Genomic DNA, 27468 nt, shown 5'->3' with positions numbered 1-27468 from the left:
TAAGCGGTCCCTATTTATCTACTTGCACCCGGGAGTGCTTTCGAACTGCTAGGTTGGCAGGCGCTGGGACTGAACAACAGGAGCACACCCCGCTGCGGGGATTCGAACCGCCAACCTTTCGATCGGCAAGCCCTAGGCGCTGAGGCTTTTACCCACAGCGCCACCCGCGACCCGCGTTATTATGACTAGTTGGGCTCAAAGTTATAATGCTGTTAGGTAAAATGTAATAGCTAAAACTGAATAGCTATTTGATCAACAGGACAAATACCGAGGTATTTGCAAACACTGGGGTGTAAGGACTTGTCTTACTCAAAAGCTGATAAGTGGAAAGGGAGACAAGAGTTTCAAACTGGTGCTTCAGGAGCTCTAGAAAATAATAGTGCCAGGAACTGGCAGGTCAGCGGGGAGGAGGAAGAGGATTGCTGGTGGGGTGGGGGTAGCCAGGACTGGGACATACTGGGACAAGCTGGGGATGAGGAAGGAAGTTCTCACAGGCTGATAGAGAATGGCAAGGGAATGGAGATCAGTGCACAGGAACCAGAGCAACAGAACCCATCACCAGAGCCAGAGGGGCCCCAGTCTCCACAAACACAACAGGATCTGAGGTATAGGGAGCAGCAGAAAGGGTGCTCCAGGAAGCTGAGGCAGAAAAGGACCCTCAAGCCTAGTAAATTCACTGGCCAGGTGGGTCTCGCTAGCTCAGGGAGGAGGCATGTGATTGCTCAGTTGGAGTAAGCTTGGAACAGGTGAGGCTCATCTGCCTCATCAAGCCCAGGTGCAGCAATTACCAGGCAAAGTGCAAAAGGGAAGCAGAGCTGAGGTGCTGTTACTGTTCAACTGCCTGGGTTGCTGGACCTTGACTTGGATGTTCCTGGATTGCCACAGGACTGTGCTTTGGGTTTGACTCTGGACTGTGCCCTGACTGCTGGACTTTGGACTTGGCTACTTGGTTTGATGCTGGACCTCATTTCCTGACCTCCGGACTTTGCCTGTGTGGATTCATCCCTCAGAGTTGGCATACTGACTCGCTGCCAGGTAGGCCCAGGGACAAATAGCAATTTATACAAAATTACCCATGGACTTAAATCATACATCACATTCACAATCATGAAATTACAGCAAAACAAAAGTAAGGGGCTCATGCACATTTCCTTTTGCTCCGCCACTTTCCTCTGGGAAAACCCATGATTTAGCGCTGAATCCAAACAAAGGGGTTTTCTGTGGGGTGCCGTTTGTTTTGATTTAGTGATAAAAGGTGTGTTTTTCAGAGGAAGGTGGTGGAGCAAAGGTGCAACAGCTCAGAAAGCAGGGGAGAAGCAGAAAGCAAGGGACAAAATGCCTAGGAAGCCCAGGACAGGTGGGAAACCACTCAGACCTGTGGTTTCTGGGACAATCTGAAGTGTGGCTGAGCCCTTGGACTTAATCCACATTACATATAATAATAATACATAATAAAAATTATTTATTGGTTGTTAACACTTCCTGTATATCATCCATATCACAGTGGACTTTTATATATTTGTAGTTAAATTTCCCATACTGCTCAGCTTGTTTGGTGCTGCTCCCTTTTTTTGGGTTTTCCTTGGCCGAAGATTGGTCAAGTGGATAAGAAGAAAACTGAAAGACGCTGGCCTCTTAGCTGAATCCCCAAGATTGTCCACAGATTTAGCTGTTTCCTGCCTTCCTCTAACCTAGAGCTTGTTTTTGGTGGCTATTGTCAATGTCAAGTGTATTGCAAATGCTTCACAGCAAAATGGCCAGAACGCTCAATGTTAGAAGAAATCAGAGAAGTAGCAGCCACAAGGAAGGTAGAGGGGCCATTGAATGCAAGGAGATGGGAGGCAGAAGGACATAAGGATGGTGGTCCCTCCTGTTAGTGTTTGGATGTGTAAATAAAAAATACAAATAGAAGTTCCTCTATGCAATGCTGAGTTGGAATTTAGTTTGTATGGCAAGATATATGGGGCAGCTCTCCTTTCGCAATTGTGTGAATCTGCCCTAGAAACAGCTCGTTGCTGTATAGTGTGAAGATTCAGAGCCTTCATTTGCCTCGGAAACAAATCTTGGTCTATGGAGAAATCTGCAAATTTGTAAGTAGTGTGAAATGAGGATCACAGGACGATACATTTTTCTTTTCTTTTTTGCCATCCTTTGGCAATGTCAATTTCACTGTGTGACTGAGAAATATAGGTTAAATGGCAATATTCTGGTTCTTTCATTCTCTTTTCTGGGTAGTGAGATATTGGCTGAAGACACTTTCCTTGTGCCCATGAGCTACAGCTACAATAGTGTTTTACAGTAACAAAGACGACTATGAGGTTAGCAGATATCATGATTATAGCTAAAGGAAGCCAGCAGCCATATAATTAAACTGCCACTTTTAAAATATGCTCTCCATCTACATTTCTTTTCCATTTGAAAGCTTAATTCAGATGCTAAGAATTAATTTAAAATTATGTCTTCTGCATCAGTTTCCTTTTGCTCTTGGAAACTAATTTTGCTAAATAAAATATTGCAAAAGCAATATGGAATCCTAAATGCTCCACTGTGTAGCATGACTTTATGACTTTGTTCTTATGATTCTGCAAATTCTGTCTTGTGTCTATAGTGTCAGCCTTATTCCTTATTATCCCAGGAAGTCATTTTCTTCGGGTCTCACTTATATTAACTATAGTTTTGCAGGAATAGGTCTATTGAAGATGCTGCAGAGCAAAGCTATTAATAAACTTGGATACATGCACACATTCTCAATTATTGTGGAATAAATATAATATGCAAACTAAAAGGCTACATTTGGAAGAAAAATCCAGCAGCTGCTCCTGAAAGGGACAGTAAACTGAAAAGGGAGGGATTCCTGAAAATAGCCATGCCTTTTAAAGATTTTAATCTTGACAAACCCTTTACTTCTTCAGGGTTGCTTATGACAGAATTTTAAAGAGAGCTGCATTGCTGTAGCTGAGGGCTTCACTCCTAAAGACAGGACTATAGCAGCAGGCAAATATTATACTTGGCAGATTCAGTCTTACTTTATTATTATATATTTTCTAGGTTGTTGGTATTCTAAGTTAATTAATGTCAGCCTTGCTCATTTAAAAAGGAGAGTTGCCTTGCTGGCTTTTGCAAGATTTGACATCTTATCTAGGTTGCTAATACATTTAGTTATTAATACCATAGAACACTTTTAAAAAACACTCCTCCCCCTAATTTGCTATTAAACATTTATCTTGCTTTTGTCTTGGAGCCGAATTCTTCTTGGGAGAATGAAAATAGGCTTTATTCATTTTAGTTCTGCCTTGCACAGCCTTAGTTACACAAGTGGTCCCCTATGAGATCCTACCCTGATCTTTTTTGAACTCAACAGAGGGAAATAAAACCACTTGATTTCAGTGAGAGGTCCTCTGGGGCTATTCAGCGAGGTGGGGATTGAAGGATCATCCTCTTACTGTGAACTGTTAATTTCTGGTTACGGTTGTATTTGTACACCAATGGATTTAGTTAAGAATTAAGGCATCATCATTGCTGTTAATCTTTGCTAAATTTTAGGAATATCAATTTAAATATTTGCTGGATTCAAGCCAATTTAAATGCAGGCACCATTTCCTCCTTTCCTTCAACAAAGATGTGGTCTTATACCCTGATCCACTAGGGAAAATCTGTGCATGGACATAAGCTGCTAGTGGAATTTCCTTTACCAGTTTGTTTGTTTGTTTGTTTGTTTGTGTGTGTATATATGATGATTGTGGATATGCATCTGTGCCACGACCCACATTCAGATGGGAAGCATCCCATGTCATCCCCATTAGATCTGCCACATGTGAATAGGGAAGCGGGTACCATCTTGTACTGTAACAGAGATGAGAATGTGCATCTCCAGCTAGTACTCTTCTGCTACTAGAGAGACCGCTTACCATGACAGTGGCAACAGTTGTGACTCAATGCAGCTGCCAGCAAGCCGAGCGTGGGAAGTAATCGCCCCGTGCGGCCAGCTGACATTGGCTCTGGTCTTGGCCGGCTGTGGGGGCTGGCAGGATTTCCCGCCAAGTATTTATGATGGAAAGTTTTGCTTCAATGTATATTCATTTCCTTAAAAGCAATTAAACACTGGCAGATTACAACAGAATCGTTTTTGCCCTTTTGCTTTTAAAATCTACAGTGATTAGTGCAGTCGACCTTGATCTCCACTCAGGTTCCGCCCCTCAGCTTGCCCCTGATAGGGCAATTTTGAACTCCCAACCAGGGAGGCGATTCAATGGTCAGACGCCATGGCGTTTATTTTGTCCTTCAGGTGTCTGAGGGGATGCCTCCCTGGGCCACAACTGCCGCACATCTTCCCATGGCCATTGTGGTTGCATTTGTAAAAGTTTAAATGAAAGAGGAGATAAAAGTAAGACTGTGTACATAGCATGACTGATTAGATGCAAGTTATATACAAAAAGAGTTAAAAGAAAATACAATTCAAACCTACCCAAAATATTGTAATGTCAAAAATACAGTTTTTATGGTGGTTAGGCAGCTTTTGGTAATGTGAAGAAAAATAATCCCTCCCACCTCTAGGGGATAATAATAATAATAATAATAATAATAATAATATGTTTATACCCCGCCCATCTGGCTGAGTTTCCCCAGCCACTCTGGGCGGCTTCCAATCGTGTGTTAAAAACAATACAGCATTCAATATTAAAAACTTCCCTAAACAGGGCTGCCTTCAGATGTCTTTTAAAGATAAGATAGCTACTTATTTCCTTCACATCTGAAGGGAGGGTGTTCCACAGGGCCACTCCCGAGAAGGCCCTCTGTCTGGTTCCCTGTAACCTCACTTCTCACAATGAGGGAACCGCCAGAAGGCCCTCGGTGCTGGATCTCAGTGTCCAGGCTGAACGATGGGGGTGGAGACAATCCTTCAGGTATACAGGACCAAGGCCGTTTAGGGCTTTAAAGGTCAGCACCAACACTTTGAATTGTGCTCGGAAACGTACTGGGAGCCAATGCACATCTCTCAGGACCGGTGTTATGTGGTCCCAGTGGCCACTCCCAGTCACCATTCTAGCTGCCGCATTCTGGATTAGTTGCAGTTTCCGGGTCACCTTCAAAGGTAGCCCCACGTAGAGTGCATTGCAGTAGTCCAAGCGGGAGATAACCAGAGCATGCACCACTCTGGCAGGACAGTCCGCGGGCAGGTAGGGTCTCAGCCTGCGTACCAGATGGAGCTGGTAGACAGCCGCTCTGGACACAGAATTAACCTGCGTCTCCATGGACAGCTGTGAGTCCAAAATGACTCCCAGGCTGCGCACCTGGTCTTCAGGGGCACAGTTACCTCATTCAGGACCAGGGAGTCCCCCACACCCACCCTCTGTCCCCCCAAAACAGTACTTCTGTCTTGTCAGGATTCAACCTCAATCTGTTGGTCACCATCCACCCTCCAACCACCTCCAGACACTCACACAGGACCTTCATTGCCTTCACTGGTTCTGATTTAAAAGAGAGGTAGAGCTGGGTGTCATCTGCATACTGATGAACACCCAGCCCAAACCCCCTGATGATCTCTCCCAGCGGCTTCATATAGATAATAAAAAGCATGGGGGAGAGGATGGAACCCTGAGGCACCCCACAAATGAGAGCCCAGGGGTCTGAACACTCATCCCCCAATACCCCTTTCTTGACATGGCCCAGGAGGAAGGAGCAGAACTACTGTATAACAGTGCCCCCAGCTCCCAGCCCCAGCATAAAAGAACAGTTTTCAGGACTTACCTATTGCCAAACGAGGCATTTATTGATACGAAAAGTATCGTGATTCACAGGAGTTACTATTCCAAAAGTGAAAAGAGCACATTGTGACTTTAGGACTGTAGCCTGTTAATACATAATGCTGGGAATGTAATTTCAGAGATTACCCCAGGCATAAAATATTATACATTCAGAATAAACAGCACTGGGTGATTAGCTCCCATTCTGAAAGCAAATAAGTCATCTTGTCTTTTAATTAGCAATTGATCATATTTATGATTTAATAACTGCTCCTATGAGGGGGAAAAATTAGCTATCCTTACTATAATTCGATCTTTCCTTCCTTCTGGAAATACCCTCCTTAGGAAATTAGAAAGCATAGGTCAGTGCTTCATAAGGATTGCATTGTATTATTTGCTGACACTTCCCTTAGAAAGACAAAGTGGATAACCCTCTACTCTTCTAGTCTCATTGACCACAATGGCTTTGTCCATAATGGATGACCCTACATAACCGTGGAAACCTTATTAAAGTATATTTTAACGATTGCACCAGAGATGTGAGTGCCCTGCTAACAAATTGAAATGTCAGGTACGCTGTGACCCTCAAATAATATTAAAGCTCCCATTGAAATGCTTACCTGAGGTATTATGCTGTGACAATACATCAGTTCAGTTCCTGGTACTGTTAAAATTATTATGTGGAATGTTGCAGATTGAATCCTCTCACCAAAGGAGAGGGTTTTTTTGTTGTTTTTGTTTTAAATAGACTGAGTAAAAATGAGATGTTGTCAGAGAACCTTATGATGAACCCACTTCATTAACTCTGAGAACCATTTTGAGAAAGAGAAGGAGTGAAACGTTGATTGATACTCACTCAGGCATGTCATTTTGTAAAGAGAAAGAAGTAACATCCAAATCTGGATGAACAGCCCTTTCTCTTTTTGTTTTAAATGGATGATTTTATTACATAAGCCATAAGCTTCTCATACAAGACGTGGAAGCTTCCACTTTGTTCCCGGGTTGCCACAAAAGACTTTTTTCATCATTACTTTTAAACTGCTCCCCTGATGCTTTTATGTGGAGAGTGGGGCAGTTATTACTTCTCTGGCAGTGCTACTTGCAATGAGAAATATCAATGAAAAACTCATAATCATAATCATAGCAGGCCCAAACCAAAATAACAATGATAAGCAATAATAATAAAAACAAAAAAATTGCATTTTTCTTCTTTAGCCCTGGCTCCTCTCTGAATCATTTTAATGCAAGAATGGTGACGGTATTCATGCATTCACTCTGCCACAGTAATTGCAACTTAAATTAGTATCTCATCTGTAGATTTACTCATAGGGTTAGAGGTATATAATGTGATCTATCCTGTGCCTTTTCAATATAAAGTTTAATAGAGGATAGAACTTCACTGCTTTCGCATAGAAAGGCATTGCACTGACTTCAGCAGATTTTGTAGTGTGGTGTACTTTCATTTCGTAGTGCCATCTAGGAGGCTAGTCAAATCAAAGCTATGCTCTGTAGCTGTCACTGCATTTTCAAGAAGTGCCAGCACCTTCCATGCAGTGATAAATTATTACAAGAGTAAGATAAAACTGGAGTTTTATTTAGGTCACATTTACTTGCAAATTTTTTGCCACTCCAAAATGGAACGCTTCTAGGTGGCAGTGCCCCTGTGCTGTTTTCAATGGAGTAGATTAGTCTGAAGATTACTCTGGCAAGGGCCTCTTATGCCCTATTCCTAGAGCTCAGGGTTCACGATCGCCCCTCATCCCAAAACACAACTTAACTAGTATGACAGGAAAGCATCAGGAATCACAAGACAGAGAAGCCAGTAGGAGAACACTTCAGTCTCCCAGGACATTCAATACAGGATCTCAAAGCAGCTGTCTTATTACAAAAGAATTTCAGAAATAGACTTGAAAGAGAAGTTGCTGAAGTACAACTTATTACTAAACTGAAAACTATGGAGGGACCTGGTCTGAATAGAGATATAGGATTCATTACATATGCTAAAGTTATTTTTGGTCATCTGCATACTATCCCTTGCTTTCTCCTGTAGGACTAATTGCAGTCGTTAAGTCGTCAACAGATTAACCATACCCATTGAGTCAATCACCCATCTCCTACTGCCCTTCTGAGAAAAACCCCACCCCACCCTCCCACCAGATATAAGGGTCTGGTGACTTCTGTTTCAGTGTATCTGAAGAAGTGTGCATGCACACGAAAGCTTATACCCAGAACAAACTTAGTTGGTCTCTAAGGTGCCACTGGACAATTTTTTATTTTTTTAAATTTATTTCAATCTCCCCTTTACTACGGTCAATATTTTTTGTTTCCACCTTGCAAAGCCTGCCCTGAGTTTAGAATTCCACTATGTTCATTGATGAGAGGGATGTGGAGTGATAGAGCATGTGCCTTGATTGCAGAAGTTCTCATGTTCAATCCTCAACATCTCGGGTGGAGGTGGGAATGACTCTTGGCCGTAATCTTGCCATCAGTTGATGCAGACGATCTTGAACTAGACAGACCCAGCATTAGAAAGCTTCCTAGGAGTGCTGTGGGTCTTAGTCAGAACACTTGCAACACAAATACAGTGGTACCTCAGGTTAAGAACTTAATTCGTTCTGGAGGTCCGTTCTTAACCTGAAACTGTTCTTAACCTGAGGTACCTGGGGCCTCCCGCTGCTGCCTTGCCGCTGCTGCATGATTTCTGTTCTCACTCTGAAGCAAAGTGCTTAACCCGAAGTACTTTTTCTGGGTTAGCGGAGTCTGTAACCTGAAGTGTCTGTAACACGAGGTACCACTGTAATGTGCTGACATGAGTAACAGTACTATATGTCTTTGAACTGGGATTAGCCCAGTTAACAAGGTAAACAAGACACATTTCTGTTCTCCTTTGGATGCTGTACTTTGAGGAAGGGCTGTTGCTGAGTGGCAGAACATCTGTCATCGTGAGGTTAAAATGGGGGCAGGGCAAGAGGCAAGCTCTTTGGAGGGAAAATGTGATAGAGATTCAATAAATCTATGCATGCCCTTGGGGGGGGGGAGAAAGTGACGCCTTTCATCCTCACCTTTAAAATAAACATGGGGTTCATTTTCAAGGAAATGAAGATAAAAAACAAACAAACAAATAGGAGGTTTATTCCCCCCTCATCCCAATACACACAGCTAAACTAGTATGACAGGAAAACTACAGCCAATATATTACCATGAAGTGTGAGATGTGCTTGGATAGGGGAAGAACAGCACTTGAAGAAACAATTGCCCCCACAGGAAATTTTGCCATACCTCAAAATATGTTATGCCTATTTGATGGAGACCATCAGCATATTCAACACGAGGCACCGTGGAGTCATAAATCGGCAATTACTGGAGCAAATACTGACTTAGCAAAATTTCCACTGGTGATTTGGAAGTGAAACTTCTTTGTCCAGCTTTGTTCCCTTGAGCTGTTCATTTTCTCGTTTTAATGATAATTATTGAATATCTATACTCATTGGTAGACATTACCTTACAAATGCTGAACGCACCATGTTATGGCGCATTAAAGTGCTGATTCTCCCACCTCCCCCTCTGCTGAATTTGATATAGTATAATTGTCTTGGCTTGTTAAAACTGATTCAAAATGAAAAATAGAGACAAGCACTTGTTTAGAACACATAAGGATTTTAGCTGAGAAATGTAGTTTTTGGAATTTTGCTATTTGCAGTGTATGTGTTTTTTGTTTTTTGTTTTAGTTGGTACTGCAGAATCAGAACAGAGGTGGAAGGCCGTTGCCTTTCTTCCTGGCTTGTGGGTTTCCTGAAGACAAAATGTGGGGAGAAAGGTTGAGGATGCATTAGTTGCCTCTAGCATGCTGCCTCAAGCATGGTCTCTCAGGCTCTCTATTGCCTCCTCAGATAGTCCTGCCTACTGGGAACCAACAGGAGATAGCTCCCATTCATTCTTCTTATAGTTTACCTACCTGGATTGTTGGCAAATGTAAAGAGTCCATATCCTTCTCAGTATGTTCTGAGATGTCATGCTTCACTACAAGAAAGTCTTTTTCAGTCTGACTTTGCTGTACCTGATTGGTGGGTTCTCTCCCCTCTGCCCTGAGGACAAGGAATAAGATGAGGCTGTTTCCCTCTTAAATGTGTTGCTTCTTTGGACATGTTTTTGCTGTATAGTGGTACCTCTGGTTACGTACTTAATTCGTTCCGGAGGTCTGTTCTTAACCTGAAACTGTTCTTAACCTGAAGCACCACTTTAGCTAATGGGGCCTCCCGCCGCCGCCGCGCCACCACTGCCTGATTTCTGTTCTCATCCTGAAGCAAAGTTCTTAACCCGAGTTACTATTTCTGGGTTAGTGGAGTCTGTAACCTGAAGCGTAGGTAACCCGAGGTACCACTGTATTGGAACTCATGGGTGATCTGTGTGTCTTGGAGCCTCTGTTTAGGGCTGTATAGCCTAAATTGAGTGAATAGTTTTGCATATTTTGTTACACTATCTTTTCAAATTTCTTTCTTTTCTTTAATTTTGATAGAGTCTCTTAATTAGGAACTGGGGTCTGACTGTGCTTTAACACCCCAATGTTTATCTCCTACATTCCAGTTCACTTGTCCATCCAGGCTGCATGCTTTAGTCCAGACACCTGTCTCCAACCTGGGGCCCAGATCATCCCAGGACAATGGACATGCTGGTTAGGGCTGAAGGGAGTTGTGGCACACCTGGTTGGGGAAGTCTGTGTTGTATGTGTGGAGCAAAACCTTAAAACGTGTTGGTTTCCAAAAATAGACCGGAGGCATTAGTACTTCATTCAGCAGAGCTTTACTTGTGCTGAAGGCAAATGAGCATAATGGTCATAAATCCAAATACATTCAGGATTGGCACAGTCCATAAAAATCCAGTCGCAGCACTTACAGAAACTTATAAACTTAACTCATAATAAGACTAAAACCTAACACTAAGCATACTATGTACAGAACGCCATAACAGAAGAAAGAGAAATAGAAAGTAAAACCCACACTCCTTCTGGCCTCACTATTATAGTCAGCATGACCTTAATTGAGAACTAGTTCAAACTAGCTTCCCAGAAGGTATAACCCAAACAATCATGACCCTTCTGCCTGCTTCTCTCACACAGAGAAGCTTCTAGTAGCTTATAGAATCCTCTTGTATTAATTGGAATAGGAAAGATCAATACTGTCTGCACTAAGAAATGCAAACTGACAGTCTGGTATGGTATCTAGATGACAGTTGTGTCTGTCAGAGTTGCTCCTTCCAAAGTAATGAATGCACAGAGCTTGGGATTCACCCCAGGGTGCACCAAGGGGGTGGGCAGTTGGAAAATTGGAGGGAAGCATAGCATGCTGACTCAGGTGAGATTTGATGGTCAGTTAGTCTGATCCAGAAGAGCGCTTCTTAACTCTTTCCCAAGGCTCCCAAGGGACGGCCAAAACTGAAATGCCTGATGGCTCCTTCTATACATTAAATTCAGGAGATCAATAGAAAGGTGGCTTAAGTCTCTACTGCCTCTTTGGAAAGTCAACAAAGTCCAAACCCAAGGACTGTATTTAGCTTGACCCCCCCCCCCCATTTTAAAAAGGATTAGGCTTGGAAGTCATTGTTCTGCTTTAATTGCAGGAATAATTATTATGAAACAAGACTTGCTGGGATTTCCTCCTTTTAAGGTTTTTATTTTCAGAATAACAAATGCCAATCAATAGGTAAGCAAATCAATAAGAGTTAAAACTTGAAGACAGGGGAAAATAGAAATAGCAGAAGAATGTCTTGAGATAATCCCCCTCCTTATTTCATAGCCAATATAAGCAGAATAATGAAAAGATTCTCCAGAGGGAAGGAAGTGGGTTTTGTTTTGTTTTACTTTCTAGGCCAGTACGGTGCGGTTTATCTCTTTTTAAATCATCTTTCACTATAAAGATATGGAATCAGTTCTGTTGACAAGATCCGGGCTTGGAATTGTCTCATAGAATATGCATTCATTGCAAGGACCTCACTTTCCCCAGTCTTTGCATGATTTCACCTTGGCATGCAACAAAAATGTCAATATTTTAATACATGTATAGCTCAGGCCTCACTAGGGGCGCCATAGCCAAGTTAAGTCATATAGCCTAAATTTTGCGTCTTGGATTCAGCTGCTCAGTATAGCAGGAGAAAGAATATTGAGTGTGTCATGGAATGCTTAAAGAGCACACTATTTAAGATACAAAACAAGAACTGTATTGTCTCTTTGAAGCAAAAATGGAGGAGCAAGAGAAAAGTCCTGACTCCACCCACAGCCTGGTGCAAAGGGGTTTTGGATTCCACCCTTTGTCTAGTTCCAGCAGGTGACTAAACTATATAATGGCAGTAGCCACATAGAGTCCACTTACAATGCAAAATAATTGCTTGTGGAAAGTGAGAGATTAATGAATGTGTCTGACATGATTAAAGGTCACCACAACAGACCAGGAAATTTTGTTGTGATCATACAGGATGGACATACAGGATGGGGCTTACGCAGGGAAATTTAACTTCAGTACATTGAAGTTATCATGTAAGTAATGTGCTATTTGGAGGGACACGGGTGGCGCTGTGGGTAAAAGCCTCAGCGCCTAGGGCTTGCCGATCGTAAGGTCGGTGGTTCGAATCCCCGTGGTGGGGTGTGCTCCCGCTGTTCGGTCCCAGCGCCTGCCAACCTAGCAGTTCGAAAGCACTCTCGGGTGCAAGTAGATAAATAGGGACCGCTTACTAGCGGGAAGGTAAACGGCGTTTCCGTGTGCGGCTCTGGCTCGCCAGAGCAGCGATGTCACGCTGGCCACGTGACCCGGAAGTGTCTTCGGACAGCCCTGGCCCCCGGCCTCTTTGAGTGAGATGGGCGCACAACCCTAGAGTCTGTCAAGACTGGCCCGTACGGGCAGGGGTACCTTTACCTTTACCTTTAATGTGCTATAGTATTATGTGCTATATTCCTGTATAGTTAGGTTTCTTGAAAATATGCTTACAACAAGTGTTGGAGTATATAGCTATGGCTATTTGACTAATATAGAGGATTTCATATGACAATTGTATTTGGTTGTCCTGTTTCCCATGGATCAAAGCTGATAGAAACTTGCACCTGTAATGATAAAAAGTCAGTATATATACTTTATTCTAACTATACTCTTTTCCAAATTAGTTATTATCACTATTAATTAATTGCTGGTTAGATAATTAATGTCCCATAATCCCAAACTGCTGGTGATGAATGGTTTCATGGGAATCGGTGCTTAATGAAAGCTACTCTACCTATCCCTTGGTAGTTTGTGTAGGCAACCATTTTACTGTCTATTTCAAAGGCACTAAAACTCAATTATTGTGAATATTAACAAAGCCTTTAAGTGGGGTAAAATGTACAACACTTTTCCTGGTGATATACTGCTCTTCCTTTGGGGAGGGTATTAATTTATAGTTTTGACTGACAACCAGAAGTATACCTTAAAACTGCTAAACAGGCTGAGCCAGAAGATGTAGTGGGGTGTGTGTGTCTGCTTTTAGCTCCTTGGGGAGGGGGTTATACTTTCAAATTTAGCCACATCCAACAGCTGAACTTTATTGATTGATTTATCAACATCATCATCATTGTCATCACTTTTAATTTGTATACCGCCTTTCTATCTTACAATACTCAAGGCGGTTTACAAGCTGATTTTAGATGGCCTTCAAGAGAAGTGTGAACTATTAGTTCGACCTGATGAGGCTGTTTCCTATTACAGTCAAACCTCTTATGTCTGCCTCTACTTGCGTCCATTTTGCCCAACGTCTGTGGCAAACCCGGAAGTAACCAGCGGGTTTGCCACCATTCACACATGCGCAGAAGTGGGCAATCGCCACCTGCGCACAACGGTCCTCTCCCAGTGACCCATTTCGACCTCTAGACGGACCTGCGGAACAGATTATGGTCGCAGGTATATAAATACACTGTATATAAATCCCAAAGAATCTCCTGTCGTAACTCACTCATTCCATTGCTTAGATGAGCTTTGCAAATAGCTGAATAAACCTGCAAAGAGCATTTCTTGTAAAACCTGGTGAGGAACTTGTTTTAGATGATGATTGCCATGTGTGCATGCGTGCATACATACACTCCCCCCCCAATGTTATAAAAAGCATTGCCAAGTGAACATGGACATTGTGGTATGTTTGGCTGATGGCACTTCTTCAGTAATGTCCCAGGTCACTGTCAGGAGTTCAGCCTACACTTGAGTAGGACCCTGGCAGAGACACATGCCAGACTGGCATGTTCTCTCCCTCCTGGTCAATCGTTCGGGAGTTTCAAAATCTTTCTTCAGCCTGAACATCGCAGCGACCGATGCCAACTGACACCGGCATACTTAGGGATCCGCAGAGTTTGCACATCATGCATAACAGACCTCAGCAACTCAGCATTTTGGCTAATCTACTTTTACATATAAACACACACTGAGCACTGCAACATGGCTCCTTCTCTCTCTAGCATCAGACAGCAAAAAGAGAAAAAGAACAAAGGACAATAGTCCCACTTCACGGAACACAGTAACACAAACATCCTGTCTCCGTCACTTCCCACTCTGTGGAGTCAAAACATATACCGTCATGTGATAGACAAAAATCCCAGGACTGCAGTCATGGAGCAGGAATTCTAACAGTCACTTCAGGACACACCTCACGGATAGCAGCCTAGGAGTCACTATGTAGAGGCTGCTTCCACCCATGCCTGGTAACATTAGTAAGCCAAGCATACTCGTATGGGCAGTGTCACCAGCATAGTTGCTTCCATTGCCCATGTTGCTAGTTCTACCAACAGCAGTTCGCACACGGACTGGGTCTCTGGTGCTGCTGTTGCCAGATCAGTTTACTAATATGCAAGTCTGTGCTTGTTGATATGCCATCCTTTCATGTGTGTTCATGGGGGTTGGGGAGACAATAATTTTTTTACTAAAAGGGAATGCTTTTAGGACTCCAGTGAGCCACTGTTGCAATACCTCATTAAAATTAATCACCAGTTACTTTCCACCAAATGAATCCTGCCCTGCTCGTAGGATATTTGTTCTCACGACTGTCCTAGGGAGATTTTTCCAAGCTTCTCTTCGGTAATGATAAGCTGCGTCTTCTGATCTCGAGCCTAAATGTATCAATAGACAGCTTATACCCAGATGATCTTTCACCCCTTTCTCTTTTAATCCAAATTGCTTTGTGTGAATAAAAATGTGCACAGTTGCATATTAAGGCTTGCAGAGCCGAACTTGCACTATACCTCCATCCAGAGATGTGCACCTATTTATATTAAGTAAATGGCTCCATCATTTGTCTTCCAGAGGCTCTTCTCCTTTCATTTACGGTCACTCTTGATTAATTTTGGCTGAATATATCCATCCCGCTGCACTTTTAGCTTCCGCCAAAGAGAAATCTAAAGGCAGTGTTTGAAAAGGAAGCCCTGTGTACAAGCAGATGGTAAAACCTCGGATGAAATTAAAAATCAAAATTAGTAAAATTAAAAACCATTCTTCACTGTCAGAGGAAAATTGTAGGGTCATCACACAGCGGAGCTGGTCTGTGGATTCCTTTGGGCATTCCTGCTTTCACTCAAACACATTTTGGGCCACCAAAGTATATTTTTTAATTTACAATGAAGGTCTACCATCTGTGAACATTTGGACTTCATCTTGCTATATTGGTTGGGCAAATGGTACAAAGTCTGTTTTAATTGCGCCTGGTTTAAGTACCAGAGCAATGAACAGACAGTTCTGTGTGCAATTTCCTATCTAGTTCACGCAGTACACTTTAACATAGGCTTGTACTTGTACCATTTTTTATATCCAGCAAACTAGTCAGGTTCTGTGCTACTGACAATCAATTTATTAAGGATTTGGTCAAAAGCACCACATTCAGGCAGCGTTCACACCTCTTTGCAAAAACAGCCAGCAATACAGAGCCTGCCATCCTGTTCTCCATGTTGGTGGCAGAGGAAACAACAGGTAATTAATCAAAAAAAGGCTTAACCTGACATGGGTTAAATGTGCCTTATCAGTTAATTTGAATGAAGATCTCCAGAGTTAAAAATGCAAGCACCTCATCATAGCATCCAGTACAATTTGCCGAACAGATGCAGTCGCCCATGACAGCCGGTTAGTCAGCCTCTACTTTAAAATGCCAAATTAAGCACATCACACAATTTACCTAGGCAACTTGTCCCTTCTCGCTTTCTCAAGATGGAAATGGTCTATCACACAGACAAGATAAATCTGCTCTTGTACACGGCTGGCCCATTTGATAATTCACTTCATTAGTGGATGCAACTCTCGGTTTGAATGGGAGAGTTGAGACGATGAAGTTCTTGGCTCTAGCCCTCTGCCCATGAACTAGACTATGTCACTGCTGCAGGTACCCTCTTCCTTTTTCCTGCTGAAACACCAGAGGGGGAGCTGCCACCACAAGCCACATTACAGAGCAAGAGCACTGAGGAGGCTAAGACCCCTGGGAAATGTACTTGCCCTGGGCCTTGGCCCATGTTCACCCTGAAGTTGATGCTGCCTTATGAGCACTAAAAGAGGATTTCTTTTCATTGGCTCCAGAGTTTGGCAAGGCCTTGGGCAACGTCACTTCACTCCCTGCTTTCCTCTCCATCACTGCCCATTTGCTTGATCTCTGTCTCTGGGCCCAGTCTGAAACTGCTGTCCGAAAGGAGAAGGGGAGGGGAGACTGCTATATATTTTCCATGCACTTGTCACTGCTTTCAGGCTTGAAGAAGGCAGGGGAACAGACAGGGGAATAGCATAGCTAAGAACTTTGCAGTTTCAGCTGTGCCCAGGGCTGCAAACCCAACTCATTTTGCCAGCTGTGCTGCCACTAATAGGCTTTCAGAGACTTATACGACTTAGGTTTATTTGGTTTTATGTTTTCAAGAGAATCCATTAAGAGAGTATATTTTGTGACTGTCAGGGAACTGCCATCAGCTCAGAGGCGAGAGGTGGAAGGGCAGTTGTGTTACAGGGAGCCTCCGAAGATCTTGCGAAGCAGTACTTCCTCTGGCGAGGAGAGAAGCCCCACCTCCAGTGGGGAGGCGGTGCAGAGATCAGAAGATGCTAGGGAGAGCCTCAACACCAAGCCTGAGCAAAGCGGAGGGGAGGCAAGTCCCCCTTTGCCAGCGCCCACGTTGCACAGTAGGTTTGCGCGTAGAGAGAGGAGAAGGATGGGGGTCACACAACTGTTATGCTAGGGAAGGTATAAGGACCGCCCACTCCCAGATTCTGCTAGCGACTGAGCAGACATGGACTTGTGACGCTCTGCACTGTAAGATAGTTTGTACAGATAATAAAGCCTGGAAAAGACAGGTTGGAGTCTTGCCTGTTTGCTCTCAAGCAACCACACCAGCAGCTGACAGTGACTTTCAGAGATTCATAAGTTTTCTATTTATGTGATTTCAAATATTTCATACTATATAAAGAGTGTATATTGATATCATATCACTGTATTTGGTCATCGTGTTGCCTTGGATATTACTAATAGATTAAGGCAATGCTTTTTTCGGGGAGGTACGTAGGGGTGCGCATACCCCCCCAACATTTTGTAAATTTTTGTATTTTTGTCCATTTACTGTATTTATTTTCCCTGATTTGAACTATAAAATGGTGGTTATCTTGAGTCATTAGGAAAAAAGCACTGGATCAGGGAAAGTTATAGTCAGTTGGGAATAAAACTAGAGGCCTCATAGCTTAGAGGTGTTCCTTGTGACATCACTGGAAGCACATTGAGACCCAAAGTTCAGAACAAGCATGAATTTAAAACAAGCTAAATTGGGCCCAATTTGAACTTATCTGGGATAGGAAGGTCTAATCTGAGCTAAGTCCAAGAAGCTTCCTAGTCACTGTTTTAAACTGCACAGTGTGGCAGTTATTATCGCTTGGGGCAGAACTACACTCATGGTTTTTAACGTTAAGGAATGGTTTTCATAACATAGATGGACACATGACGCCCTACTTTTAACATTCATAATGCGTTATTAAAATGGGACAGCAGAGGGCACTGCAGAGCAACGAGCGGCCGGGAGACAGCATTTTGATGGAGCAAACAAAAGTCAGAAACACTTAATTTACGAGTATGCCCTGTGAAGTTTTAGAATGATATATCTAATAGCGTTCTAATAACGTTAAACAGGCCAGTGTAGATCCAGCCTTGGTCTGTATTCGTGGAGATCAACACCTAACATTTTGAGACATGGTTAGCAATTAAAAACTTGGAAATTTTTAGAAGTCATGAAGTAATGAGGGGAACTATCTTGTTAACCACAATCATTACAAAAGTTCAGAAGAATTTCACTACACTTCAGTTTCTTCTTCAGGGTCCCTTCCAACTCTAAAATGTTAATGATTTTATGGAAAGAATTTGGATTTTCAAAATAAATTGTACTCCTACTATTGGAAGAATTATTGCGGTAAAAGAAACTTTAACAAAATCAAGCCACTTAGGTTGACAAAATTTTGATTTAAAATCAGCTTGAGTGCCTTACCTCACCTCACAAACTTTGGGAATTTCTGTGAATTTCCAAAGCAGCTACTTCTGAAAAACAATAAATTTATAAACTCATATGTTGATCTTGGCCTTTTTTATTGTTTTTTTTTGGGGGGGGGGCGTTGAATGAATACAAAGGAAGTATTGGAAGTGCATAGTGATATATCTATATGTTGTCTGTTAATCTAATATAAATTCAAAGAAAGAAAATTTAACTTGCATTTCTCTTGTAATGGTGGAAAGGAGGGAATATTCTTTAGGTTTGAGATTCTCTATCTAATAATGTTTGAGAGCTAGTGTGATGTTGTGGTTACAGTGTTGGGCTAGGACCTCGCATACCAGAGTTCAAATCCATGCTTAGCCATAAAGCTCATGCCTCATCTTACTGTCTAGCGTACCTCACAGTGTTGTTGTGAGCTAAGAGAACCTTGCTCTCCTCAGAAGAAAGCTGGAGTAGAAACGCAACAGTAAATTAAATATTTCTACATAGGAAAAACCCAAAGTAACTCCAAAATCTATCCATCCCCTTCCCCCTCTTCCAATATCAAACCAATTATCTTAATGCGCTTCGTGTAAAAGGTAGTGCTCAGCTCATTTTAATGCAATACTAAACATATTTTGAATCCATCTTGGTGAAATGCTTTAATTAACTAAACCATTTCTTCCTGGACCCCTGTATACTTGGTGCAAATTAATGGCACTCAGCATGCCCATTCTCTCAGCCTTACTGAAGCTCGCAGCCGCTGAATCCTATCTCCCATTCCACACACCTTCCATTTGCACAAATGATTAACTACCTTAAGAACTCGTTCTGCCCCTCCCCCAATGGATTTGAATGTTCTTATGTACTATAAAGCAAAAGGCGGTCGGAATGCAGCAGCGCACACTATTTCCAATTGATTCAGTGATTCCATTCCAATCATGCTAGTTCTAAGTATTCGTGCCATATTGGCTACGGACAAAAGGCATATTTATTTGTCATACCAAAAAAGTAGGAGATAAGAGAACAAGTGTATCTGTAGCTGCACTACCAAATAAATTAGAGTCGCTGTGAAATCTTGTCTGGTTTTGCAGTTCAAGGGGAAATCCTCACATTTGGGTCCTTGTTTTGATAGGGCATGTTAAGAAGCGATCTGCAGAATACTGTGGAGCGCATCCTTCTGAATATTAATGAGGAACAGAAAGTGTAACAGAGACATTATTTTTTTAAAAAAAATTGTATGTACATTCTAACCAGTGGACATTTTGCCTGAAGATTTTGCTTGGGGCGTTAAAAACAAAACAAAACCCTAATTGTCCTGCTTTTGTTTCACCATATTCAGGTGCTTTCCCATAATGGAATAGAGATTTGGTTATTTTTCAGTAATTCTGTTCATCATTTCTTTTCCTTTTTGCAAGATGGAAGCATGTAAAAAAGAGCAAAAGAAATGAAATTACACTTTAAGATCATCTTCTCACATATTTCGATTTCAACCCGTGATTCACTCCCATCCAACTTCCCCAATACTCCAATTAAAAAGTTCAGGTGATGGTAAGGAGGGCTCCCAAACTCTGTCATTGCAGTCAACCTCCTGCACTGAGCATGGAAGCACCCAGGGTTGCCAACAACCATGAAATCCCCATGGTTACCATTATCCACAACACTGCTGTGAGCATGCTCCTAAGCAGCTAGGGATGGACATATCTGCCAATTTCAGTTTCTTTCAAAAAAATTCCTATCTTCAATTCAGTATAGACTCAGCTACATTAGTAAAGAAAATGTGTTTTATATGCGTTATAACACCATGACAACAGATGGCGCTGTGGAGTCCTGTCTTTCACCCACGTGATTTTCCACTTTGAAGTTTACAACATGTTTTCCTGAAATGCTTTTGTGTGTGTGTGTAGATCCAGCCTTTGTTACTCCATCAGCTTGTGTTTGTTTTTGCACCCACAAAAAAATTGTCAGCATTTTAATGCACTTTTATAAACTTTTATCATCTAAACCTCTTACTTGCCTTTTCTCTAAACTAAAAAGTTCCAGAGAAAAGGCAAGGAAGTGGCGGCATGAAAAGTGTCTATAAAATTATGCATTGTATGGAGAAGGTGCAGGGAGCAGGGGTGACACGTGAGGAGACATTCGGATCGGGTTTGGCTCTTGTGCTCACACACCCTCTAGACACACCCTCACACAAACCTGTGAATGCCTGAATAGAACTCATTAACGAAGGTGACTGACTGAATGGCATTTGTACTTCTTTGGTTGATAATATGATATAAAAACAGACAACTTATAAACCAGAGTGCTTTTCCTTTTTCAAGCAACTGAAAGCTGAGACAGAAAAACTTGTCACTGTGGTGTGCAGGGGAAAAACCCAAAGAGCTTTCGGAATGAATGGCAGAGTTAAAAACAAATAACAAGAAAGGTCTTCAAATATGTTGCCTAAAAACTTAAGGGCTTATTCCCAATATTCATGTGAGGTTGATTAAACAACAAGCCTTGAAACTCCCCTTGGTTCTCATTAATGTCATTGACACAGAGTTGATTGGGCTCAATGGTAGTTCCATTTATGTAGACAAAAGCACAGCTGTAATTAGCTTGGGGTTTTTCCATGGCCAATTCATATTCAGTACAGTGGTACCTCGGGTTAAGAACTTAATTCATTCTGGAGGTCCATTCTTAACCTGAAACTGTTCTTAACCTGAGGTACCACTTTAGCTAATGGGGCCTCGCCACGCCGCCGCCACACGATTTCTGTTCTCATCCTGAAGCAAAGTTCTTAACCCGAGATACTATTTCTGGGTTAGCAGAGTCTGCAACCTGAAGCGTCTGTAACCTGACGTACCACTGTACTGGCTTCAGTCTCTAGATGTTACCATGAACAAGTTCCTAGCAGTGTCCAGGTATGTTGGGAACCATGGGGACCACATTTCCTGTAAGTTCCGGGGGCCCTGGCCACTGTAGAACACAGAGGAGCCTGGGAACACAGAGCTTCCCATGCCTTCCCCATTATCCAGCAATTCATATGGGTGGTGGCAGTGAAAACCCATGCCTGCATTGGATGTAGCTTCCACTTCACTAACTGTACTGTGTAGCAGCAGTACTATGCTACCTGAACAAGCGGCCAGCCTGGTGGGAACATGCCACAGAGCCTCCTTCCCAACCCTGGGGTTGCTACTACTTACCTGGATGGAGAGGGGCAAAGCAGGGCGGCACCGAGGTTTGGACTGAATGGCTACACTGACAAAGCCAATCTGGTGTTTCTGCCAGTGCACCCACACAGCCCTGACCTCGCCACTGCCCAGCCGTAGCCCTGCACCCTCCCAGAAACCAGCAACAGTGGTGTCAAAAGGGTGGCTCCATTGCGCTGCCCCACCACTCTGGCTGCTCCTTCCTACCTATGTTTCTTGTTCCCTCCAGTGCTGACTGATCTTCCCTCCCCAGACTTATGAATCATAGAATCATAGAATCATAGAGTTGGAAGAGACCACAAGGGCCATCGAGTCCAACCCCCTGCCAAGCAGGAAACACCATCAGAGCACTCCTGACATATGGTTGTCAAGCCTCTGCTTAAAGACCTCCAAAGAAGGAGACTCCACCACACTCCTTGGCAGCAAATTCCACTGTTGAACGGCTCTTACTGTCAGGAAGTTCTTACTAATGTTTAGGTGGAATCTTCTTTCTTGTAGTTTGGATCCATTGCTCCGTGCTCTTATGGATAGGTCTCTTCCTCAGCTGCTCTGGAAGAATGAAGGGACCTAGCAGGGACACAGCAAAGTGCTGCTCAGTACAGTTTGCTTCTTTGAATGAGTGTATGGCAGTGAGGATGTTCTTGCTAGGAGTGCTGGATAACCTAAAGTGAAAACGGGCACTTGGAAAGACGTTAGTAGCTGCTGCATGTGTTGGCAGCTGGCGGGGAGGATGGAAGCATGATTACAGACTGCTGGTAATCTTCATCGCTCATGCTCCCTTTAATAATGTGTGAATTGGCCCTTACAGATCCGCTTTGAGTGCCAAAATGCCGAAGCCAGTAGCGTGTAGAAAATCGCCACACAGATGAACTCGGTTAAAGCTCAGGGGTGTGAAGATACATGGTTGTAGAAAACAGAAAAGTCAGCTGAGGGCAAAAGCATAGGCCAGGTTATTTTATTTGCTGCAGCACTGCCCTTAAAGAAAAATTAAAGAACGTAGTCTTCCTTTCAAGCGACACATAACACATTCCTCTTTCCCTTTTATGAAAAAAATATCTGGCAAAGGTATAACTTTCAAGTGACGATTGTAGCCTGACCTGATTGATTTGGGTAATAGACTTTAGAAGTCTTTCTGTGATAGATGATTCCTTAAATCTTTATCCTTTCCTTGACAAGAAATGCCAGACGGTTGCCAATCAATAATCAGTCACTTTGAATATAGCCATTCACTGAACCGGTAGCAGCACTGCCATTCCTTTACTAATAGCTATGGCTATTGAGGTTTCAGTTCTAAAGTCTCCAAAGCTTTATGAAGCCAGTGTTAGTACTGTGAATGACTTCCACAGTGAACACCAGGCTAGCCCACATTTTATGCATGAGCCGAAGAAATGATGATGGCGAGAAGACAAAGATTGCTTTGCAACACTTGACCCTTTTTACATTATTATTATTATTATTATTATTATTATTATTACTATTACTGCTATGAATTAATATGGATTTCCTTTTGGAAAATGCTGCCTGCAGTAATATTTGGGAGAGAATCTTTTTGATGATGATTGCTATATATTAACCACCTTCCATCTATGTCCCAAGGCTTTGTACAAAACAACAACTAAAACACTGTTACAGAACTAAGAGAATATGAGTTTTAAAACAATAAAGAATGGACACATGTGTCCATCCAGTGGGTAAATAATAATAATAATAATAATAATAATAATAATAATAATAATAATTTATTTATACCAGCCACTCTGGGTGGCTCCCAACAAAATTAAAAGCACAATAAAACAGCAAACATTAAAAACTTCCCTAAACAGGGCTGCCTTCAGATGTCTTCTCAAAGTCAGATAGTTGTTTATTTCTTTGACAACTGATGGGAGGACATTTCACAGGGAGGATACCACTGCCGAGAAGGCCCTCTGCCTGGTTCCCTGTAACCCCACTTCTTGCAGGGAGGGAACCGCCAGAAGGCCCTCAGAGCTGGACTTCAATGTCCAGGCTGAAAGATGGGGGTGGAGACGTGCCTTCAGGAAAAACTTGATGGAACAAAAATTTCCTGAAAGTGCAGATAGTGTGTGCCCTTTTTGTATCTCAACAGCGATGCTGTTCCACAGAGCAAGGGCAGCCACACCGATATATTTGAAATTCTAAGGAAATACTTGCTTGAGGAACACAGTGACCAATTAGGTATATACGGGGTTCCACTCCTGGCGCCGCACTTCGGCAGAATATGCAAAAGTGTGCCCCGCACCCTGTTCTACCCTCTTCCGGGTCCAAAAGGACCCATGTGCCACTAGACACATATCAGTCGGACGTGCCTAAAATGGTTGCCGGCTGTATTACACTCCACAATACTGAGTGTGGCATGTCATGGGACAATAGAAAAGGGATAGGAATAAATATTTTCATCTCTTTCTCTGACCATGCTCTAGGAGATAATAAGGACATAAATTGAAGTTAACCAACACGGAGCCCTTTGTCATTTGACATAAGACCCCTTCCTTTTTTCTTTTTTCTTGAAAAAAAGGCATCCTAATAATACTCAGAGTCCCTTCCCCGTGAGCAAGTCCCTGGCAGATGCTTTATTGTTGTCTGTTGTTTTTCCTCTGGGGCTGTACATTAGGTTAAAATATCACAAATAGCTGCTATTAAAGTGTGAATCACAGCAGCTGTAATTTTTCATGACAGCCAAAGGAAATGTGACATGTTGAGGAAGCCCCTGCCACTGATACTAATGCTCAGATCTTCAGGCAAGTGTTTAATGACATACTCAGTATGCTGTGCAAACTTCCCTATCTACCCAACAAAAGGTTACTGCTAGAGTGCTATAAATATTTGGAAATGTCACTACACAATGGCGAAGGAGGGCTCTTTATTGCTTGATGAGTAAAGACAAGGTGACAACTGGATTCCTTCCCTGTTGCCATCCCGTCCTTTTCAGCTTAGTTTTATATATCATATAATTTTTTTGATCGATTTGTTAACATTTATTGGTCACCCGTAAATCAGTGCTCTTTGGGTGATGAAATAATTAAAACAATTGAAAACACAAATCGAATAAGACACTAAACAAATAACAATAGATAAGGGGGGTGCGAATCATACAAAACAAAACAGCTGTATCAGAGAAGAGATTAACAGTCAAGTAATCTAGTGTTGTGGGACGCGGGTGGCACTGTGGGTTAAACCACAGAGCCTAGGGCTTGCCATTCAGAAGGTCAGTGGTTTGAATCCCTGCGACAGGGTGAGCTCCTGTTGCTCGGTCCCAGCTCCTGCCAACCTAGCAGTTTGAAAGCACCTCAAAGTGCAAGTAGATAAATAGGTACTGCTCCAGTGGGAAGGTAAACGGCGTTTCTGTGCGCTGTTCTGGTTCGCCAGAAGCAGCTTAGTTATGCTGGCCACATGACCCAGAAGCTGTATGCCGGCTCCCTCGGCCAATAAAGCAAGATGAGTGCCGCAACCCCAGAGTCGGTCACGATTGGACCTAATGGTCAGGGGTCCCTTTACCTTTAATCTAGTGTTAAGAGTTTGGTGGAGGGGCAGGCTCACCATAGATATTGTAAAGATCGAGAATTTGAGTGCCAATTTATATTACTTAAATGGGCAACAGCAACATGCCAGCTAACAGAATATTTGGAGACATTCAAAGCAAAGTGGCTTATACCAAAATGCACTTCTGACATTATGAGCCAAATATATCTTCATTTGTCACAAAATGCAATCTAACAATGAAATAGATGGCACACTTTATAATTAAGTGTATGTACATTTGCACAAAAGACAGAATCCAGTGAACTATTACAGCATTATTAAGTAAAACTGAGCCATACTATGCAGAAGGAAGCAGTAGTGTCCTTTGAAAAAAACCACAAAAAAACACACCAGACAACTCCCAGCAGGATTATGCTCTACTTTCAAGTAAGCTCAAGAGACAAGGATTGGCAGACATTTGAGAATTGCTGTCTGAAATAACTTCATTGGAATCTGCGATGCAAGGACCTTGCCTGGGAACCATAATAAAAGATAATGACTGAAGCTGAAGCAGCTTTAAACAAACATTCAAAAGGTACTTACTGAAGCAGACAAGAGTCTTCAGGTGTTTGAAGACAAGGAACTAAAAAATGGATGATCTAAAGAACATAGAAAGAAACCCTAACACAAGACTGAAACACCCCTGGAAATGACAGATAGGAGACAGATATACTAAGGCTTTGCTTTGAGGCAAAGAAAGAACTGGCAATATATATAGAGAGAAAATGCATTAACAGTTTGTGTTGCTTAGACTGTGAAATATTTGTGCTTCGCATATAGCTTCTATAGTTGGCCTAACTTATTTTGGATAGCTGCTGCTCTGATGAAAATGGCACAGTTTATGTAAGCTGTGTCATAACGCTACACAGGATTTAGGCTAGAAGGTTGCAAACTGATGTGTGGGATGGATGTGGGTGGGTGTGATGAACTCCATATTAGTCCAACTCAATGGGAAGACTCAAGCGTTGATGATTTGAGGTCCGTGCCTTAGTCAATGTCACATTAAGACACACTTTTATGATTATGTATTGTCCATCAAAAAGAGAGAACTTATTAAGCTGCTCCCACTAGTTGTAAAGAGAACACAAGATGGCATGGCAGAAGTATCCTCATTTCCTCATTTATTTTGTTCCATTGCTGCCTCTGGTCAAACAAGTTTTGTAGGCTTTTGAAGCACAACTAAATCAGAAGTGATGGTGGGATGTTTGCACACCATAAGCAATGATGTCTCTATGATACCGACAACAATCTGAAAAACGACCCTCTGTCTCCAGCTGTAGTTGGTTTCAGGATTAAGTGGGCAGTTAGCTCCACAGTTTATCCTTTGTCTCTAGCAACCCTAGAATGGAACGAATGGAAGTTGCAAACATCAGAAATGTGTGTATGTTTGTATATGACTGCTTTCCTAGTTCTGGTGAGGGTGGCTAAGAGAAGTTTTACATAAAGAAATTTTGCTTTTACTTGTGCTAAGAATTACTGAAATTTCTGGAGAATACGTCTTGTTGCATGCATAGGTGTTCATCCGGTACATAAGCAGGTTATTGTCAAGACACAATTTATCTTTAGATGGCTCTGCTTTCCCATCCAAAGGAAACTAACTAGCCTGGACCAGGGTTGACCACCTAGGCGAGTACTTAAAATGAGAGGCGATAGATCAACAGAAGATGATCTGGGGTGACAATAGCAACATCCTCAACCAGCTGGAAGCTTCATGGAAAAAACTGACCTCAACACAGAGAGAAGATGTTGGAAGGGGAAGAAGAACAAAGATGTTGCTGCTTAAAGGAATAATCAGTTCCCAAGCTCCCAGTTTCACGTCTAATACTAAAATCAATGGCAGCTCATATTTCATTGATTTTAAACCCAACAAAGATAGATTTGATCATGTATGTCCCTGTGGATTACAGTTACTGCTATGTTTGCCAATATGTTTCTTTATAGGCCACTCTCTCTGTTGCCACAGTTCATTAGTGTTGGCTAGCTATGATTTATTCAAGGCTGCCAATTAGCAGCTATTTTGCAGAGTTTCAAGGAAGAAGGCTGGCTCTCAACAGAGGGTATAGCTGCAGTGTTCGTGTCCTCTGGTATACAGAAAATGTATCTTAGGCTGAAATGAATGACATCAAAGGAATGTTTGAGAATGGACTCAGAAATGGTAAATCCCTTTTATGAATGTTGTATTGTTAGAGATTAATGGTGACTTTGAATGGCCTGTTAAGCAAAGAAGAGGATTTGCAATAGCCATGAAATGATGTCTCATAGGAACACAGAAATCTGCCTTATACCAGGTCAGACAATTTGTCCATCTAGCTCAGGATTGTCTTTTTTTAAAAACAGGGGCTCTGGCCAGAGTTCTTTTCTGTCACCTGCTCCCTGATCTCTTTTAACTGGACATTCCAAGGATTTGAAACTGGGAGCTTCTGCCAAACATGTGCTGTGCCATTGAGTTAGGATTCTTCTCTTTTCTTACAGTAGGACATAATGTAATTTCTCTGCTTTAGGTGTAGCTGGATGA

At 42.3% G+C, this 27468-nt stretch overlaps 1 long non-coding RNA gene across 1 annotated transcript in view; it reads left to right on the top strand.

The window, feature by feature from the left end:
• The first annotated feature begins 4258 nt into the window (after window positions 1–4258).
• The window catches only part of LOC310658287, a 116300-nt gene continuing 93090 nt past the window's right edge, over window positions 4259–27468 (top strand). Inside the window, exon 1 of the long non-coding RNA XR_014502184.1 lies at window positions 4259–4384. This is a non-coding gene — a long non-coding RNA (uncharacterized lncRNA). The remainder of the gene's footprint in view (window positions 4385–27468) is intronic.

Source organism: Podarcis tiliguerta, assembly GCF_965153285.1.
Source record: "Podarcis tiliguerta genome assembly, chromosome: 10".
In the NCBI taxonomy this organism is placed as follows: domain Eukaryota; kingdom Metazoa; phylum Chordata; class Lepidosauria; order Squamata; family Lacertidae; genus Podarcis; species Podarcis tiliguerta.
This window is presented reverse-complemented; position numbering and strand designations above follow the sequence as displayed.